We start from the raw sequence: 22,421 nt of genomic DNA on the forward strand, positions 1-22,421 counted from the left end.
AGAACACATCGATCATTGTGCCTTTTTGTAGTCCACTTCTGCTCCACTCTCTGCCCTGAGAACCTCTAACTTATGTTGTTTTAAAGTTTTTATTGTAGTAAAACACACGTAACATAAAATTTAACATCTTAACTATTGTTAAATATATAGTTCGGTGGTATTAAATATATTCATAATGTTGTGCAATCAGCACCACCATTCATCTCCATAACCCTTTTCATCTGGTAAAACTGAAACTCTATGCCTATAATAATTCATTTTCCTCTCCTCTCAGCCCCTGGCAATCATCATTCTACTTTCTGTCTTTATAATTTTAATGACTGTATGTACGTCATGTAAATAAAATCACACAGTATGTGTCTTTTTCTGACTAGCTTATTTCACTTAGCACAATGTCCTCAAGTTTTATCCATGTAATAGCATATCAAAATGTTCTTCCTTTTTTAAATTTTAAAATTATATTCCATTATATAATGTATATACCACATTTTGTATGTACACTCTTCCTTTTTTTTTTTTTTTTGAGACAGAGTCTCGCTCTGTTGCCCAGGCCAAAGTGCAATCGCGTGATCTCGGTTCACTGCAAGCTCCACCTCCCGGGTTCTTGCCATTCTCCTACCTCAGCCTCCTAAGTAGCTGGGACTACAGGCGCCCGCCACAACACCTGGCTAATTTTTTTGTATTTTTAGCAGAGACAGGGTTTCACCATGTTAGCCAGGATGGTCTCAATCTCCTGACTCTATGATCCACCGGCCTCAGCCTCCCAAAGTGCTGGTATTACAGGTATGAGCCACCACGCCCAGCCCACTCATTTTTTAATAAATACCTGGGGGCGACTTTCACATTTTAGCTACTGTAATATATGGGTCTACATATATCTCTTCAAGTCCCTGCTTTCAATTATTTTGGGTAGTACTTAGAAGTGGAATTACTGGATCATATAGTAATTTTATTTTTAATATTTTGAGGAATGACCCTATTGTTTTCTACAGTGACTTTACATTCCCACTAACAGTTCTCAAGGGTTCCAGTTTCTCCACATTTTGGTAACTCTTGTTATTTTCTGTTTTTGTTTGTTTGTTTGTTTTGATGGTAGTCATCGAGAATGTGAGGTGATATCTCTTTGAAGCTTTGATATGCATTGCCCTAATAATTAGTGATGTTGAGCATCTTTTCATGTGCTCATTTGTTATTTGCATATCTTTTTTGGAGAAAGGTCTATTCAAGCTTTTTGTCCATTTTTGAATCAGGTTGTTCTTTTTTTTGTTGAGTTTTAGGTGTTCTCTATATATTCTGGATATTAATCCCTTATCAGATATATCGTTTTCAAATATTTCCTCTTATTCCATGGGTTGCTTTTTTTTTTTTTTTTTAACTCGGTTGACATTATCTTTTAGTGTACAAATTTTTAAAGTTTTTATGGAGTTCATGTTGTCTATTTTGTGTTTAGTTGCCTGTGATTTTGGTGTCACTTCTAATAAATCATTGCAAAATCCAATGTTCTAAAGTTTTTGTCCTATGTCTTCTTCTAAGAGTTGCATAGTTTGAGGCCTTAAAGGTAGATCTTTGATTCAGTTTGAATTATTTTTTGTATATGATGTTAGGTAAGAGTCTAACTTATTTTACATGTGGCAGTCCAGTTTTCTAACCACCACATGTTGAAATGTCTCTCCTTTCTCCATTGAATGATCTTGTCACTCTTGTCAAAAATCATTTGACGATATATGTAAGCATTTATTTGTATGCTTTCTATTCTATTTCATTGGTATATATTTCTGTGTTTATGCTTGTATCACAGTTTTGTTCTGTTTCACTGGTATGTATGTTTGTGTTTATGCCAGTACCACAGTTTGGCTAACTTTGCAGTTAAATTTTAAAATCAGGAAATATGAGCCCTCCAGTCTTGTTCTTTTTAAAGAATGTTTCAGCTATTTGGAGTCCCTTGGGATTCCATGTGAATTTTAGGATAGATTTTTCTATTTCTACAAACAAAAGTCATTGGGATTTTGATAGGGATTACATTATTTTGTAGATTACTTTAGATAATATGGATATCTTAATAATATTAAGTCTTCCAATCCTTGAACATGAGAAATGTTGTCATGAATTTATGTATTTAATTTCTTTCTGCAATGTTTTGTAGTTTTCATTGTAAAATATTTCACTTCTTGGTTAAGTTATTTCCTAGGTTTTTTTTTTTTTTTTTTTGATGCTATGGTAAATTGAATTGTTTTTATATTTGCTTTTTCAGATTGTTTAATGTTAGTGTATAGAAATGCAACTTATTTTATGAGTTCATTTGATGTCCTGCCACTTTGCTGAATTCACTTATTAGTTCTAACAGTTTTTATTGTGGAATCTTCAGGGTTTTCAACATATGGGATTATGTCATCTGCGAACAGAGATACTTTCACTACTGTCTTTTAAATTTGGGATAGTTTTATTTCTTTTTCTTACCTAACTGCTTTGACTAGAACTTCCAATACTATGTTGAATAGGAGTGGTGAAAGTGGGCATTCTTGCTTTTTTTTCTTTGAGGAAAAGCTTACAGTCTTTCACCGTTATGTTATTCACTGTGTATTTTTCATACATGCCTTTTATTCTCATAGTTTATAAACTATGAGATAGTTTTCTTCTATTCCTAGTTTGCTGAGTGATTTTTATCATGGAAGATAGTTGAATTTTTCAAATCCTTCTTTTACCACAATTAATATACTCATGACTTTTTTCTTCCCTTTGTAAACATTATGTATTATATTGATCAATATCTATATATTGAACCATCCTGTCTCTCTCTCTCCATATATATATATTAACATATATATATATACACATATGTTAATATTTCCTCTGCATTTCTGCATTCCATAGAACCTATCAAGAGAGGCACCCTGGCACCCCCTTGTGAGCATGGAATTGAACATGATTTCTAAAATCTACCATGACTTTCCCATGTTAATATCAATATCTCAAGGCTTAACTTAATTCCAATAGCTACCACCAACATTTACTTCCAGAATATTTAAGTAAATGTCTAAAGTATGGGGAAAATACTAATGCTTTTTGTATTCGTCCATTTTCATGCTGCTGATAACGCCTTAACCAAGACTGGATAATTTACAAAAGAGAGAGGTTTAATAGAGAACTCACAGTTCCATGTGGCTGGGGAAGCCTCACAATATGGTGGAAGGCAAGAAGCAGCAAGTCACATCTTATGTGGATAGTGGCAGGCAAAGAGAGAGAGCTTGTGCAGAGAAACTCTTGTTTTTAAAACCATCAGATCTTGTGAAACTTACTCACTATCACAAGAACAGCACAGGAAAGGCCTGCCTGCCTCATGATTCAATTACATCTCAACAGGTTTCTCCCATAATCTGTAGAAACTGTGGAAAGTACAATTCAAGATGAGATTTGGGTGGAGACACAGCCAAGTCATATCACTATTAAAATTATGTTTAAGTTTTCTTAAGTTTCAGCACATATATATATATATATGCTGAATTTATATATATATATATATAATATATATATATGCTGAATTTGGTTTGCTAGTATTTTAATGAGGATTTTTTTGCATCAGTGTGCTTAATAGATACTGGTCTGTAGTTTCCTTTGCTTATAGTATCTTTTTCTGGCTTTGGTATCTGGGTAGTGCTGGCCTCATAGAATTACTTAACAAGTATTTCTTTCTCTTAATTTTTTTTGGAAAAGTTTGAGAAGAATTTGTGTTAGTTTTTAAAATAGTTGCTATAATTTGCTTGTGAAGCTGCTACATCAAGACTTTTCTTTGTTGAGAGATTTTTGATTACTGAATTAATCTCTTTGTTAGTCATAATTCTAAACAGATTTTCTATTACTTCATAATTTAACATTCACAGGTTTTGTTTTCCTAAAAATTTATTTCATTCAAGTTATCCAATTTGGATATAATTTGTACTATACAAATTGTACAATTTTTCATAGTGCTCTGTAGAGTCAATAGCTCCACCCACACACAGTTTAATTTCTTATTTTACCAGTTTGTATCTCTGTCTTTTTTTGCGGTTCATCTAGTTAAAGGTTCATCAGTTTCGTTAATCATTTTAAAGAACCAACTTTTGGGTTCATTGATTTTTCTCTATTGTTTTTCTACTCTCTATTTTTAAGAATCTCTGCTCTATTCTTTATTTTTTTATTTTTTACTCTTTATTTTTTCTATTCTTTATTTTTTTCTTTCTTCTGCTAGCTTTAGGTTTAGTTTTTTCTTCTTTTTCTACTTTCTTACATTCTAAACATGAGTTGATGATTTGAGCTTCTTCTTGTTTTTATTTAAAGAATATAATTTATGTAAATATTTTTATTCCTTATATTTTGTTTCTAATATTTTTCCTAAAAGATCTCTATGAATCTCATATTTTTTGCAATGTTTTTCTGCATAATTCTACTGATGGCTTTCTAGGAAGTTTACTTGGGATAAACCACTTTCTTGTAGTACATAGAGAAGAGGTATTGGTATTTGTTGATCTTTGTTAGAGAAGCTCATTGAAAAACATGATTATCTTCATTGAGGAGACCATATCTCACCTGCTCAGTGTATTGGGCATGCTTCAGCAGCTGCTGTAGGTCTCTCAAATCATGACCTCATACTGTCTTGCCTTTAGCCACAATACTTTACTATTCCTTCAAAATTTCGATCAGTTAGGCTAGTAGGGTTTCTGGCTCATGGCCACTTGCTGGGACATCTTGCAGAAGTAAGACTCACATCAAAGAAAATGGTACTGTGGTTCTCAGTGGATGTTGCCTCCACAGCTCAAAGAAGCCAGGTAACATAATGGAGGAGTGTGGTGAGTTAACACCCAGTGATAACTTTCATTAGTGAAAGATCAGCAATAGAAAGGTGGGTTAAATACATATTCCCTCTTTCTTGCCTAACAGAGAATTATGAGAATCAGCAGCTTTTCCATACCACCTTACTGTAGACATCAGCGTAATGGAGCAGCCAACTGTGCTTTCTGTGGAAGCTGTGGTCAGCTTCTTGATGTTTCATTTTGTATTTGTTTTTCTTCATTTCCCTTTTTTTCCATCTTTGTTTCTCTGAGGTTACAAATTCCCCATAAAAGTATTTGATTTTTGCCTCAGGATTTGGGGGAACTGGGCTAAGATACAATTACTGTATATAACATGGAGAAGAAAAAACAATTATATCCAAAAAATGTATATCTTAAATTTCCATGATTCATATTTTGCCATTTCTACATTTTCACATCTCTAAACAGTAACTCTGGAAGATGCAGTTTTCCTAAATACAAACTAATTTTGTGAAGTGTCACTCTTCAAAAACATGCAAGAAAACTTAAATATAATTTTAATAGTGATATGACTTGGCTGTGTCTCCACCCAAATCTCATCTTGAATTATACTTTCCACAGTTGCCACAGGTTATGGGAGAAACCTGGTGAGATGTAATTGAATCATGAGGCAGGCCTTTCCTGTGCTGTTCTTGTGATAGTGAATAAGTTTCACAAGATCTGATGGTTTTAAAAACAAGAGTTTCTCTGCACAAGCTCTCTCTCTTTGCCTGCCACTATCCACATAAGATGTGACTTGCTGCTCCTTGCCTTCCACCATATTGTGAGGCTTCCCCAGCCACATGGAACTGTGAGTTTTCCATTAAACCTCTTTCTTTTGTAAATTATCCAGTCTTGCTTAAGGCGTTATCAGCAGCATGAAAATGGACGAATACAAAAAGCATTAGTATTTTCCCCATACTTTAGACATTTACTTAAATATTCTGGAAGTAAATGTTGGTGGTAGATATTGGAATTAAGTTAAGCCTTGAGATATTGATATTAACATGGGAAAGTCATGGTAGATTTTAGAAATCATGTTCAATTCCATGCTCACAAGGGGGTGCCAGGGTGCCTCTCTCGGAAGGTTCTACGGAATGCAGAAATGCAGAGTAAATATCTGCTACTGGAACTAAGGAATATTTAGAGATGAGAGTTCCAGGTAGCTAAAGTCAGTAGATGGTAGAAGATATAAAACATCTAGGTCCCAAAAGAAAGAACCAACCAACCAACCAAAAAAAACCAAAAAAAGACAAAAAGAAAAGAAAACCCTACTTTAAGGTCATGAGATTTAAGACTCTTAAGATGTATGGGGATAATGATTTGAGCAAGAAAGTAGAATGTGGTATGAGGAAATATAGGAAACTGGATTTGCTGCTTTTATGGGTAAGATTAGATTCGATCCTTCAGAGATGAATTATATCCATAATCAAGAAACGTTCTTCTTTACTTTTTATGGGTAAGCTATTAATTCTCAGATATTCACCAGTGGGTAATATATCTATAACTTTGTGATTCTAGATTATTTCTATGCCTACAGTTGAGTTTAATTGAAATCACAAACTTGCTTTCAACACTACCCTATCTCTCCCTTAATTCTCCCCTGTCTCCATGCCTTCAATTCCTACATTTTAATTATTGTCATTCTTTTGTTGTTTTGCTTCACAAGGTTTAGAAGTGTGCTGGTATAGAGCTTCAAACAGCATACAATTCACCATAGGATTCAATCTAATGTTATAAATTGATTACCGACAAAGCCGATCCGGCAAAATAAGGTATTTACTTTTCCATGACATGAAGCCAAAATGCAAAACCAAAAATGAGCATCAAGTAATACAGGCTTTATGTGATGGCCATGGAACCGAGAAGCAGTAACATGGCTGGCAAACCAAGGGGGAGGAGTTTAAAACATAGGGTTTCTCTAATGAAGGGGATGGACCTTAGAAGTGAGGGGAGGAATATTTATGTGTTTCCTGGGACAGGCAGTGAACTTTCCAAAGCCGGTAGTGCCACCTTTCTTTTTGTCCTTTTATGACTTCTTTCAGTCATTATCATAGTGATTGTCAACGCAGCACTGGCAAGCGTGTCATTTAGCATGGAAAAGAGATTGTAATGAAGTCCAAAGTCTTTTTGCAGTCCTTTGGTTGGGTATCTTCGTTCTAACCAATCTCAGCTGGTCAGATTTTACAAAAGAAACATTTTATAGGAAGCATCCTGTTTTTACAGATAAGCAGAGTTAGGGTGGACTAGAAATTCAGCCATGTTACATAGGCAATACAACAGGTAACAAATGAATAATGGTGTCACTTAAGAATTAATTTCTGGATGTATTACTTCGGTTAATTTTGCTGATGAGTTATTGGGGTCTACAAAAATCTCCCAACATTTTTGGCCTATGTATCCGCCATAATCAAGCTGATACAAAGAGTGGGTTATTTTCTTGGAATTAGAAGTCAGCCTTTTGTCACCGCGAAACTCTTCTTGTCATACGAAAGTTGACAGCTACCATAGCTACATGTGCTTAGATCTGTACCATATACAGGCAGACTTAGAATGAGATGCTCAAATTTGTTTTATTAGATATAGGAATTACTGAGCATTTGGGGCTTAATATTTAAAGCATAACTTGAGTCTTCTGGGTCTTTTGTTACTCTTGGCTTAGAATAATGAATTCCTCTTTTTCAAAAACAATATTTTAATAGCTAATTGAAAAACAATTTACAAAGTCTATTTCAAAAGATATTTGAATTATAAACTCATGACTCTTTCAAATATAGTTTGATGAATGAAATACAATTGACAATTAGTCACATATGGAAGACATTTTCCTCAGAATACATACAAGATCAACATTTCAGAGTAAATAAAAAGTAAAGCAAACTATGTCAACTCCATTGTTTTTAGAATTCATGTCAAGATTCAGACTATACCCACAACATTTTTATTTCTCTCTTTAAAACATACACAGTGGAGAAATTACTTCATATTATGGAGTCATTGAAATGAGAACTTTGCAAGCATTTGAGACTTGGTTAGTGAGTTTTTTACAAAGTACTTCACAAAGTTCAATGCCTTTCTTTTCATCTATCAGTCATTCAGCTGAGCTTAATGTTATATGGAAAATTTTTCTGGGCTTGAAAAAAAAAATATCCTGAGACCCAAAGGAGACTTTCATATTTGGAAAATATGCAGATAAGTGAGAAAGCATGATGATATGGAAGCAGTAATGACTACAAAATAAAGAAAAATAAAATTAAATCACAGTTCTCTCTTTACATTTCCTTTTTCTGTATTCTTTATACCACATTGCTATTTTGGGTGACATTAGAATCAAGGATGCAATATTTATAGAAGGATGTTACTCTAGTGATAACATATTACAAAAAACTTTGGCAACAATCTGAGACACAGCAGGGGAGCTGCAAGAGAACTATTTTTGTGATGTTTAAAATTATACTAAATTAAAAAAAAATTGTGCTTCAAGCTTTAAATAGCACAGTGTAGTCTAACTGATCAGAGCATCAGATTCTGATAATTTATTACATGGAATGCAGAACATGTTGACAAATAATATTTATAGATAAAAAGCAATTTTAGGCCATTTGATGTAATTCAACATCAAAGTCATTTTTCAATGGATTGTAGTCTAAAAATAAAGGGCTATAAAATGAAACTCTATATTAATAACAGCAAATCAAATTATTGGACTTCTGGAAAACAACAGCTAAATTAAACACGTGTGTGTGTGCACGCACACACATGCACACACACAGTCATACACACACACATGCAATCTCTGGTGCAACATTCACTCAATCCTCTGAGACATTCCTATAAATCAGACTTGGATTATACTGCTGTTATGTAACTTTCTTTTTTCTTATTTTTTAAAACATTTTTAACAGCTCTATTGAGATATTATTCATATAACATGCAATTCATCTATTTGAAGTTAATTTAATGGTTTTTAGTATATTCACAGATATGTGTGATCATCACCACAGTCAAATTTATTTATGTTACCTGAAAAAGAAACCCCAGCCCCTATTGCCCATCCTCATCCACCAACCCTAAACATCAACTAGCCTGCTTTGTACTTTCTGCCTCTATAGATTCTCTATTCTTAACATTCATATTAATGCAATCCTATATGTGGTCTTTTGAAAGAGGTCTTTTACTTAATGTTTTCAAGATAGCATGCATTAGTACTTCATTCCTTTCCATGGCCAAATAATATTCCATTCTACAGATAAGCCACATTTGTTCATTCATTCATCGGTTGGTAAACATTTGGGTTGTTTCCACATTTTGGCTATTGTGATTAACGCTGCTATCAGCATTAGTATACATGTTTTTGTGTATGCTTATGTTTTTACTTCTCTTGAAACTCATTCTCTTTTCAAACTAAATTTTGTGGGAAAAAGAGAGAATCTTGCATTCTATGTGAAACTTTTGTATACATGAATGACAAAAACCAAAAACCTGTTTTCTTACATAAATTTATTTCCAGGAGACTACCATTAACAGGCAGTTACTTAAACTTTATTTGCTAGAATTGCAAGGTACTTGTTGTTACATCTCCCCCAAAATATAGTTGGCTAAAATTTCCAATGAAGAGACCAATTTCCCTTGGTAAAATCTTTCTACCCTTTCTCTTCGTGGGATTCATCTCTTACTCAAGGAATTCTGAAGGAATCCCAAGACAGTAAAAAAAAAAAAAAAAAAAAAAAGGAAAATATTTCCAAAACAACAAATGTTGATATTTATGATATTTTGACCTCTATAATAAATTCCATTTGCCTTTGAGAGCTCAGTGTAAAATAGAAAGATGGTCATGGAATAGTTTTTGGTGACATCTATTGCTTAGTTCAAATTGTACTTAGCTAAATGTTTTATTTCCCTAGACAATTATATCATTTTGTGTGTGTATGGTCCTCTACATTAAAATTTTTTGGTAATAAATCTGTTAGATGTTCAGATTTAATTAAAGTAACTGTAAATTCTTTGTTTAAATTCAAGGGCAGAACTTGGCCCTTAGCATGTAATTAGTATTTACTTTACATATTGGAAGTTATAATTAGAATCTTTGCTAGAGCAAGATGATCTGACTCTGACCATAGCACCAGAGGAGATTTAAAATGAAGTGAAAGAAAACTCAAAGAAAACTTTAAATAGAAAGCAAACTTGTATTCTAATGTTGTCTGGTGGAAAAAATAGTGATATGTGTTAAATGTCCACTTGTTTTACTATTATATTTAATATTTTCAGAACTTAATGTTGTATTATTTACTGGAAACAAGACACTTAATATATTTTCTTCAATGTGTTTGTGCCAATAATAATGATATCAAAGATCAATCATGTCTTATAAAATAGTAAGAATTATTAACCTTGAAAAACAGAGTAAACAGCTGTACTTTAAAGAGGATTTTGTAAATTTGGGGTCCTGAATGAATACTTTTCCAGTTTTTTTCTTAATTTTCTAACTAATGGTTATATATAAATATATACACACATGTAATATATACATATAATACTGCATATATTAATATGATCATAATACTATATAATGAATAATGTATGTGTGTATTTAACTGAAGATGTAAATTTCTTCTCTATTTCTATTCCTACTTCTCAGAATTCTTTATGTTTTTGACTGTCAATAGATAAGGACATACAGGTGAGCAAGGGAAAATAATAGTTTTGAGGCTTGTCTGACATGAAAAGAGTCAAAGCCTGGCATCCTCTATGTGAAATATATTAATTCACTTTGAAAAGAAATATTGGTTACTGTTGCTGCAAATACATACAAATGCACACACACTCACACACAATTTTCAATATATGTGTGAAAATTACATTTATAATGTTATGAAATAAAGAAGTATTAATTCCTAAATTATTGAAGAAATTAGTGATTGTTCCACAAATTCAATTTAAATATAACAGAGTAAGACTAAACTTTATCTAATTATTTCTATGTACTGGGTAATATTTATGTATTTTCTATCTATTGATTTAATTATATATAAACATACATACCCATTAAATTTTATTTAATATTGGCAATCATTTTTATTTTATAGATTTTTTAAGTGAATAAAAACTTGCAGATAAAAATGTTAAAACTGAATAAATTATGATGATCTTTGCACTCACTCAATGTTGTTATTAAAATCATGGAATCATTTGAGATGGGTAAATTTTATGTGTATAAAATATACAGCAACAAAGTTGTTTTTAGAAACTGAATTGGTAGTCATTATGACAATAATTCTCATCTATTTTTTGTAGATAATTTCCCAGAAACTGTGATAAATACCCTTTATGAATCATCTTATAAATTACTCATAATAATCTCTAAGGTAGGCGATATGGTTTGGCTGTGTCCCCACCCAAATCTCATCTTGAATTGTAGTTCCTGTAATACCCATGTGTTGTGGGAGGGACCCGGTGAAAAGTAAATGAATCATGGGGGCAGTTACTTCCATGCTATACTCATGATAAAGAGTGAGTCTCACAGATTTGATGGTATTATAAGCATCTGCCATTTCCCCTGCTGGCACTCATCTCTCTCCTGCCGCCATGTGAAGAAGGATGTGTTTGCTGCCCCTTCCACCATGACTGAAAGTTTCCTGAGGCCTCCCCAGCCTTGTGGAACTATGAGTCAATGAAACCTCTTTTCTTTATAAATTACCCAGCCTCAGATATTTCTTCATAGCAGTGTGAGAATGGACTAATGTAATAGGTACTGTTAGTTTTTAGAGATGAAGAAAGTAATAGATAGAAAGTTTATGCAAATTTCCCAATGTGATACAAATACTCAGTGATATAGCTAAGAATGTATATCCTTCCTAAATGTGTGGTCCCTTATACCACATAGAAATTACTCAAACTAAATTATAACATTCAATTAAAGTCAAAGTAAAATAATTTTCCAATGTTTCCTAGTAACACCTTTGAGCAGCTGATTGTATAATACCTGTAGCTCCATTAAAAACCATCCTCTGGACATTCTGGTATGTAATAGGATATTTCCTTTCATTTAAAAAAAGCAATTTAAGTTGGTGATTCTGTGAATTTCTGCTAAAACCATCCTATCTGGTGCTATGCAGTTTTTAATCAATGGTGAAAATTCTTCCAGTATTTAGATTAAATAGAACAATAAGATCTGTTATTTCTGTTAAATTATATGTTTGGTGTTTCAGTGATCTAATGGAAGTTTAGCTATCGATAGTTCCAGCAAGCATTCGTGAAATGACTTTGTTACATAATTAATAATTACCTTTAGGGAAACCATGTTTAGCATGGTTTAAGGAGAGTGGACTTTCTCACTACTTTCTTCAGGGAGACAAAATAAAAACAAAAAAAATAAAGTGAATAATAAGAAGGAAGAGGGGGAGGACAATGAAGAGGAAGGAAGGAGGAGGAGGAGAAAAAAACAAACACATTGCAAAGAACAAAGGTTTAATCTCCTATACTGGAGCTGGTATACGTATACAACAGAAAAATACAAAACTGGGTTGGAATAGCTACTATTTATCAGCCCTTAAGACACAGAGTCGTCATTTGTGAAACAGGACTGCAAATATCTATCTGGGTGATTTGTTTCAAGGTTAAGTAAACAATAAGAATCATCAAGATTAGTGCTGGTATAATAGTAGGTACTCATTCATACTTATTAATTATTAGAATATATTTGAATATATTTGGATTCTCCTATGCATCTATAGGAGTGTGTGCATGCCTCTGTGTGTGTGTGTGTATGTGTGTGTGTGTGTGTGTAAGTAAGGTTATTTGCCTCACATGAACAGATAATCCTGGAAAGACAGAATTTTAATTTTTAAACTATTTTTTGGCCAGGTGAGGTGGGTCATGCCTGTAATCCCAGCACTTTGGGAGGCTGAGGTGGGTGGATCACAAAGTCAGGAGTTCAAGACTAGCCTGGCCAACATAGTGAAACCCTGTCTCTACTAAAAATACAAGAAAAATTAGCTGGACCTGGTGGCAGGTGCCTGTAGTCCAAGATACTTGGGAGGCTGAGGCAGGAGAATCACTTGATCCTGGGAGGCAGAGGTTGCTGTGAGCCGAGATAGTGCCACTGCACTCCAGTCTGGGCGACACAGCGAGACTCTGTCTCAAAAAAAAAAAAAAAGAATCTTGAATTGTACTAATAAATAACATTTCAGTATTGAGTTTTTAAACAGTAATGCCCCTGTAAGGAGAAACTAATATAAAATTTTGTTTTTACATTTAAAATTGTTCTTATTCTTTATACACTGTGGCCACATATGCTGGGAAATCAAAATAGAGATGTCACATAAATGAATAAACATTCTCTAAGGATAAACAGAAATAATAAAGATACTCTTTCCAAGAGGGCAACATGAACTGACTCCGATCCATTGGAAGTTAGGCAGAGAACATGTGTTCACTCCTTTTCCTCATCATGGGGTGGGTTCATCTGCCAGTTTTCATTTGCTTACTTATTAAAGAATACACGGTGTCTGCAAAAGTTTTAAACAGAAAGGAAGACAAGGTGAAAGTCACTGGCATTCTTCTTGAGTTGTCTGATATAATATGACCTGAAGTTACATGAAATGGTGAAGTGATGCAAGAAGAAAAGATGTCAACCTTCTGAAGGACATGTGCTTTTTTTCTATTTATAAAAAAAGGGAAATTGTGAGAGTAACATGATTGCTGGGATGAATCTGTGTTCTGCTCTTGACTAGATATGTGTGACCTTTGGCAAATTACTTACCTGTTTGGGCTTCATTCCATTTCTTCACATTTAAAACGGAAGCATCTGTTTTACAGGGTGGCTATAAGAGCTCATTCATTCATTTATTTAGCAGATATTTATTGATCATCTGTCAAGTGCTAGGCTTTGTGTTAAGCCTGGGGAAGAATACATGAATAAAAAAGAAACAAAGTCTATGCCCTTGTGAGTCTGTACTATATTGGAAAGAAGCATTCATATACAAGTGAATAAATCAACATAGAAGATAGCTATTATAGAATGTGGTAAGTTCCATGAAGGAAATACGAGAAGGGGAGATCAATTCTAGTTAGGGTTCAGCGTCAACATCTAAGCAAAGGTAACATTTGACCTAAGACTAGAATGATAACGGCCATTCACATGAAACCTTTCAGGAGGAATTCTTTAGGCAGAGGGATCTGCAAGTGTAGGGCCCTGGTGGCTGAGAAAGTCTTCCTAGATTGGAGGAAGTAAACTGTTGCTTTTGGAATAGAGAAACCTGAAAACATATGCCTGTCTGGAGGTAAGAATTGCTACGAACTAGTGGTTACTCGATGCTTTTTATTACATCTTCTTTAGAATTCAGTGTTATTGAGCTTACATTCTTTTTGTTTCTCGTTGTATGTTTGGTGCGTGAGAGGCAGATAACTTGTCTTTTAAATTCACAAGTCTCTTGATCAAGAGGAGCCACAGGGAGGAATGGTACCTGAGGATGTTCATCCTCATTCAGACCTGGTTCAGAACATAAGAGTCTAACCATGGAGGTTAATGCCATAATCGGATAAAAAGTGACCGGAGACTGTATACTAAAGGAAAAGAGTGTATTTTGCGAATGGATTGGATGCAAATTGCTTTGCACAACAGGCAGACTGTGACAGATTGTTTTGAAAATGGCAGTAACCACCATCCCATGCTCCTTTCTAATAGGACTTTACCATTGTTATTCAGAGGTAGGGCCTATTTCCCCTTCTCTTGAATTTGGGTTGGCCTTGTGACTTGTTTTAATGAATAAATGTGCAGAAGTGACTGAAACTGCCTTGCGAAGATGAGAGGCCACATAGAAAAAAGAATCTGGATGATAAAAGAAAAAAAAGAGAGAGAGCAGGGAAAGAGAAAACCCGCTAGTCTCGAGCAACTTCAACAATTACACCTGCAGCACTAGACATGTGAGTGAGGCCATCTGGGATCCTCCCACCACAGCTGAGCTGTCAGATGACTGCAGCTTCATAAAGGTTCAAGAAAAGACTAGCAGGAGAGATTGCCAACCCAAATGAAAACATAAGAAATAATAAATTGTTGTTTTGAGCCATCAGGTTTTGAGGTTTATAACTTGGCAATGAATAAATGAAATAATAAGTAAAGAATCATCCCCCAAAATTGTAAGGAATACTGATATTCAAATGTAAGTGACAACTGGATTTACATAAAAGTTCAAGAAATTACACTTCTGTAGGGGTGAGTCGGAGTCATTATTATAATTTCATTTTGTTAAAATTCAAAAATGTGTAAAAATACAGATAAAATACTGGCTATGTAAATTCCAAATTAAAATACTTACTACTGATTATTCATGGTCATATGAGCCAATAATTTTACAACTATTTTATAGAAATTAAAGTAGAACAAATATGAACAATTTAGAGGAAAATAACTTATTATTTTATTGAATATTTCATTACTTAGCACCTATCATATGGCTGGCACTGTTCTAAGTGCCTTCCACGGATTAACTTATTTAATCTAATAAAGTTATATTAAGTGTGTAATATAACTCCAATTAAGAAACTGAGTAACTGAGATGGTAACTGATTCCCCAAGTTTACCAGTTAATATGTGAAGGTGCCATAATTTTAACCCAGGAAGCCTAATGTCAGAGTCTGGCTCTCACCCTCTGTGCTATGCTAAGGGTATTGAATTTTATCACCAGTATTACCAGTGACAGTAAATGCTTAAGATAGAAATGGGGTCTGCTGGTATCACTACTCTCACTAAATTCCATGAATCTGAACTTTGGCTTGCCATAGTGTCTAATGTGACATATACTCTTATCATATATTATTTGAGGTTTTTCTACAATAACACTGAAAATTGCTTTGACGGGTTGACCACAAAGGTTCACTTTGCTGATAGGCTACTTAATATTTAAACTAAAAGATTATCATGGCCTAGATTACAATATGAACAAAAATACTGAGGAAGGGATTTTTTGGTTTTTCTAAAAGTGAAACAAAGAAGATTTAGCAACAGATGCAGTTACTAGAGAGGATTGTTTCCTTTGCTCTTCTTACGTTGCCAGCTTGGAATTGCACCTGTAAAGTCCCGCAATAACTTCAAAATATTTCATCACTAGAACTTCATTAAATTATCACTGGCTTATTACTAGAATATCAGGTTCTGAAAAATGGATTTGCCTACTTTTTCAACTTTATTAATTGTAAATGATTACTATGTCTTTGGGAAACAGAAAGGTTTGATTTAATAAAATGATTAATTTCTTGATACTTCAGTAAAGTTACAACATAGTGTTCTTTAAGTAGGGTTAGGTTATGTCTTCTGCTATGCTTCACAGAATACTGGTTTATAACAATTAAGATCATAATCACATTTTTATATTTAATGGGCATAAGTAATCAAGCCATTGGTTAATTCAATATTAGTTCCCTGATAGTGGAAAACTGAATATAAATCAATTTGAAATTGAACAATTCAGTGTTGGCAAGCTGGAGATTGGTTTATGGTTCCTATTTACTATAACTGGGAAATTCTGATTCTTAAAAATAAGGTTTCAACATTTATGGAAGAAAATTTTAGAAAATACAAAGTATTATGTTACCATAGGTGACTGATGAAACAGCCATTAATTCTAAAGTACCTCACCAAATTTCAGTGTATCAACAAAAAATAATCTAGTTCATTTATTTGCTAGATAAATATACTAAAACTTTTTCTGGAGATTTTTAATAAAGTATACACAAATCACAGTTTAAGTGTTACTTTACCATCCAATTTGCCAGCCATGTAAACCTACTAGTATTTCCCTGCTTCTAAACATTTTTGACTATCCATAATCAATGCTTTTAAAGTGTCTTTATAATGTGTCCTTTCCCTAGCATAAATTTCTGATTTGCAGGGCTATGCATTTACTCAGAAAATCTAAGAAATCTAAGTTAATCTTTGTCTTTTTGCCTCATACCTGATAACACCTTCTTGATACTTTTACACTAAAAAAGAAGAAAAGCAAATATGGAATCAATTGGTAACAAAGTTGATATTTCACACAATCATCAATAGAGATTATTGATGTTCGTTGAGTGTACGCTTGCCAATTTTTTAGAAATTCAGAAATCATTTATGGAACAAATAATGAGCAACACTTATGCCAGACACTGAGGTTAACAGAAGAAAAAGATCCAACTGTCATGCTATTTCCAGTGTACTATGGTAAAACTAGCTTTCTTTGTATGTTTACATCTCATTGTGTTAAGAGACCAGTTCTGTATATGGAGAATATATATGAGTTTACTCCAGACTACTTCAGACACTTCCATTCTATAAGATGATAGTCCAGTTTCAGGACAGAAATTTTATAATTTATTTTCAGCTGCCTTTCTTTTTTTCTCAGCATAGTTATCATGCTCTGGATTGGAGTCGAGGTTAAATACAAAGTAAGATTGTAGAAGAGTTACTCAAAACCAAAGAAAATATTAAAGGTTGTATAATGTTAAATTTTTATGTCATTGGCTAAGAAATTGATTAATAAGTGGTCATACTACTTCAGTCTTTAGTACATTTAATATGAGGGCCATCAAAGAAATATCTTTTCACATATCTACAACTTAATAGCTACAAATATCAGAACCATTTAATTTTATTAGACAGCTAATTTCTTCTTTATGCAGTTTCCATTAAAATTAGAAAGTTATGGTTAGAAAATCTGTACATATTTCCTTGAATACTATTGATAAAGGAAATTGTAAGATCTTCCATTTCAATACTCTAATGAGGTTGTTACATATTATAAAATACCAGGTAATTATTGCATAAAAGTTTATTTTTAAAGCCCTTTATAAAAATCTAATTGTTTAGATGTGGATTCTGATCATACTAAACAATGTTATTCTTTCCCCATCAGATTACAAGCTTCATTAAAAAGAATGTATGCTACTCTTTTTTTTGAGACAGAGTCACGCTCTGTCACCAGGCTGGAGTGCAGTGGCCGGATCTCGGCTTACCGCAATCTCCGCCTCCCGGGTTCAAGCGATTCTCCTGCCTCAGCCTCCCGAGTAGCTGGGATTACAGGCGTGCCCCATCACACCCAGCTAATTTTTGTGTTTTTAGTACAGACGGAGTTTCACCATGTTGGCCAGGATAGTCTCGATCTCCTGACCTTGTGATCCCCCTGCCTTGGCCTCCCAAAGTTACAGGCGTGAGCCACCGCGCCCGGCCGCTACTCTTTATTTCCTCCTGTAACACGTTTAAGGCCAAGAATAGAGTAGATAACTGTCCTGGACAGTAATCTAATTGCCTATCACTTTTTCTCTAAAAACAACCTGTCTTTTTCAAAGTGGTCAATTCTTGGCTTCTTTTTTCTTCCTTGGCACAATTTCCCCTGGCTACAATGGATGAGTCGGTCTCAGGGAGAGGGAGGACATGTAACCCAGACTGGACTAATCAGCAATTCTCTTTAAGACGATGGCTGAGACAGATAAAAGATGAAATTCTCTTCAGAGAGAACAAATGGTCGCAAGTGAATCCAGGCACTCATGGTAGTCACGTTTTCTCACCGTGTGGTGGGATAGTAGAGAAAACTCACCGCAGAGAATTAAAGGACATGCACAGATGAGCAGGGCTGGGAGATCAAGCGTCCTGGCGTTCCTGAGTTTTTGGTTCCAAACATGTCTTGAGGATAAACTGCATTCCTGAACTTGAGTTCCGGGAGATACTATGTTACTCAATTAATACATTCCCTCTTTAGCTCCTCAACTGGGATTTTTATATCATCAAAACAATTATTCCTATACACCATTTCGTAAATATTTACGAGCGACGATTTTTTTGTTTTCACTTTTCCTGATAATACAGATATTTATGACTAGTTAACCAAGATATGGCAATGTTTTAGTAATTTTAATATTATAGAAAACTGTGAGGATTTATTGTAAAAAATGAATGCAAAAAATGAGATGACTTTTTTAAATAAATAAAATAAATCTGCGATTTAATTATTAGAATAGATATGCTTAATGTAGGAAGTCTCGCTAGGAGGCAAGATATTTATTCTGATGGTATAGTAATTGCTCCAAACATTTATGAAAATACCTTTCTGACTATTTTTTTCTTGAAATTAAGTTTACTTCAGAAGAAAAGCAATGTACTTTTTCTCTAGCCTATTTTTAAAACTTTAATTTTTTTTTTTTTATTTTAGAGGTGGAGCCTCACTCTGTCACCCAGGCTGGAGTACAGTGACACGATCTCAGCTCAATGCAACCTCCGCCTCCAGGGTTTAATCAATTCTCCTGCCTCAGCCTCCCAAGTAGCTGGGGCTACAGGCGCACGCTGCCACGCCCAGCTTATAGCAGAGACGGGGGGTTCACTGTGTTGGTTAGGCTGGTCTTAAACTCCTGAGCTCAGGGAATTCACTCGCCTTGACCTCTCAAAGTGCTAAGATTACAGGCATGAGGCACTGCACCCGGCCTTTTCTGACCTAATTTTTAACACCAAACAATGTTGTTTGCTTCTTTGTCTAATTTACTCACAAGAATTTATACTCATATTTGTCTCTTGGGTTGGGTAAATGGAGTCATCACTCTGAAACTATTTTTTTTTTTTGTAGGAATGAAGACTTTAGTTTTCTTTTTTGAACATATCATTAACATTAATTTTGAAATTTCCATCTTTAAAATTATCTCAAGAAGCATATGAAATATTCCACAAAAGTGATCTCTTTTACATAAGATTTTGTTGGGCAAACTACGCATTACCCTACTCCACTCCCCATTAGCTGAGATGCACTAAACCTCTATACTCTGTCTAGATATAGCTTAATCTGGTTTCACATTATAATACAGTTTGAAGAAATGTAGATATGCCCCATTGATTAATTTCCAATGTGCTACCATTTTTAGAGAAAAGGTTGGAAATGGAATTTTAAAAAATGCATTTACATAACAGAATCATATTATTGTCAATAATTTGGGCAAAAATAACTTATTTATTCATCTCTCAAAGTGATAATCAATCAATGGTTTGCTTGTTTAAAACCAGAAACTTTGGTAAATCTAAATGATAGTATAGGATAATATAAATTAAATCATTTTTATCATCCTCCTTTTATCAAGAAGAATTTATTTTTAAGAAGTACTTACTATATAAGGATTCATAAGCTGCAGATAGTTACATTAGCCATTCAAATTATTTTAAGCTAGTGATCACATTGTTTTTAATTATGTCAAAAGAGTGATGCTTATTAAAACTGTTCAAAACAGAAGTAAATAATAAGAGGCAACTTGTTTTTCTGGATATATTAAAAATAATGCATAAAGCTAAAGTAAATAAAACAGTATGAAAACAGAAATTGAATAAATAGACCAATTAAACTAAAGTAGAATGGAAATTGATTCTATATCATAGAAAAATGTCCAGGGTAAGTTATTGCTGAGTGCAAAAAGTTATAGAATATTAGATATTCTATAATACCTGTAGAGATATATATGGAACCCTTTGTGTACATATAGTAAGTGTTCTAGATGTTTGACCACTCACGTATTATGTTAATAAACTCTGGGGAGTGGGATTCCAAGTTGGCGGAATTTCAAGTGTTTACTTTTATCATTTTCTTGTGTATTGGTTAGTTATTATTATTGTTATTATTAGAGATGTAGTCTTAAACTCTTAGACTCAAATGATCCTCCTACTTCAGCATTGGTTAGTTGGTTTTTATCTTGAGAGTCAGAGGGAAACAACTGAGAATTTGTAAAAAGAAAGAAAAGAAGAAAGAGAGAAAAAAGAAAGAAAGAAGGAAAGAAAGAGAAAGAAAGAAGAAACAGAGAGAGACAGGAGGGCTGGAACAACAATTCAGAAGAAATTTTGGCCCTCTAGCATTTCTGTTATTTGTCAGAGTCAAAGTGAGGATATAGAAGATGTTCTCAATTTTGCCATGTGTGTGTTTAATTTTATAAAAACTTAATTTGCCACAGTAAATTACTTTAAGGATTTGAACCTATTGATCTTCAAATTACTTTAAATTCCATTTTCCTCTTTTGCACTTGGTTTCTAAACATCTGTATCATATATCTCTTTGAACTCTCACAGTAAATTCTAAATTTGAAAATTGATTTCCATTTAATTTATTGAAAGACTAGATAAAAATGAGAGAGGGATTTTTATAACCTTTTGACTTTCAATGGTTGTAACCTGTCAAGCATTGTTTTTATTTACTAAACTTCACTAGGCATTTTAGGAACCGAATGCTCTGATATGTGTCTGGAGTGATTTCCTGTTTACTCTGGCACAGCGATATCTGAGCAATTCAGACTTCAGTGGGGAAACATCGCAGGCTGTGTGATCTAACAGCTTCTTCCCTGTTCTCATACTCTTGCCAACAGTGAAGCTGATGCCATGTTTACTGCTCAGCATTTGAGCTGTGACACAGTGTACAAACTGTGGCATCACATTGGCCATCTGAGTTTTCTCATGCGAATTGCAATAATCTTTTTATGGCTATTTAATCATATTGAGTATATTAAAAAATCTGTTCTTTGTCCACCTGAGTGAGTTGCACCCAGCACTTGTCATTGTCATTAATATTTTTTAAATGATATTATGGTGCATGGTTTGGGCATGCGCCACAAAGCAACTCACTTTACCTAATAGAAATTACAACCACTCAGAACAAAATTTTCCACATTAGCTGTGAAACTATGGTACTAGAACCTTAAGAAAAAAATGTAGTTTATAAAATTTTGAGTTTCTGAATTTTTTGAGTGCTCAAAATAATAGTATATGTACATGTGTGTTGATGAAAACTGTTTGGATATAAATTAATATTTTCTATTACCTCATAAATTTTTTAAGAAGGCACACTAGATGACCATTTGCTAGCCAAGATTTTAGACAAGCTCCTAGTTTCATTACCAGAATTTAGGCACTTCTATCTCCAGTATTAAAAATAACTAAAATTTTATGATGGAAGTTTTATGACAGTGTGTACAGACTAGGCCCTGTGCTAAAGTGCAAATACCCCAGAAAAGCACAAAATACAAATTGTTATTAGTAATTTACTCTCTAGAGTGAATCACATCATTCTGTCCTTTATGAGTGAAGGTTCTGACAGAAACAGAATGTAGAGAGACTATGAGAACCCAGAGTGTCTATTAAGAAGTGAAAGCATGTCAAGAAAAATAGGAGTGGGATAAGTGGGCCAGGAAGATTGGAGGAGGAGGAAAGAAATGGAAGAAAGGGCGTTTCTTTCTTTCTTTCTTTTTCTTTTTCTTTTTTTTTTTAAAAAAAGAATAAGTATTTTATTTACGGTTTCCCCAGAAAGAGACTCTGAGATAACAATTGAAGTGCAAGTAGTTGATTTGATAGGCAATAATTTGGGAGGCACTGGAAGGAAAGTGGGGTGGGAGAAAGGGGAGAAGAGGCATTTAAGACAGCAAAGTGAGAAACTAAGACATGCTTGCAGGTTTTTTATTGGAGAAGTGATCATAGGTAACAGGAGTGAAGGACATTGGGTGTGAAAGAGGAAGGTGGAAAAAACCAATACAACCATTGATTAAGGTGGCCATGGTTATGAATGGCTAGGACTCAATACCTCAGGACCTTCTGAGGACCCTTCC

This window comes from Mandrillus leucophaeus, unplaced genomic scaffold (assembly GCF_000951045.1).
Source record: "Mandrillus leucophaeus isolate KB7577 unplaced genomic scaffold, Mleu.le_1.0 Scaffold258, whole genome shotgun sequence".
NCBI lineage: Eukaryota > Metazoa > Chordata > Mammalia > Primates > Cercopithecidae > Mandrillus > Mandrillus leucophaeus.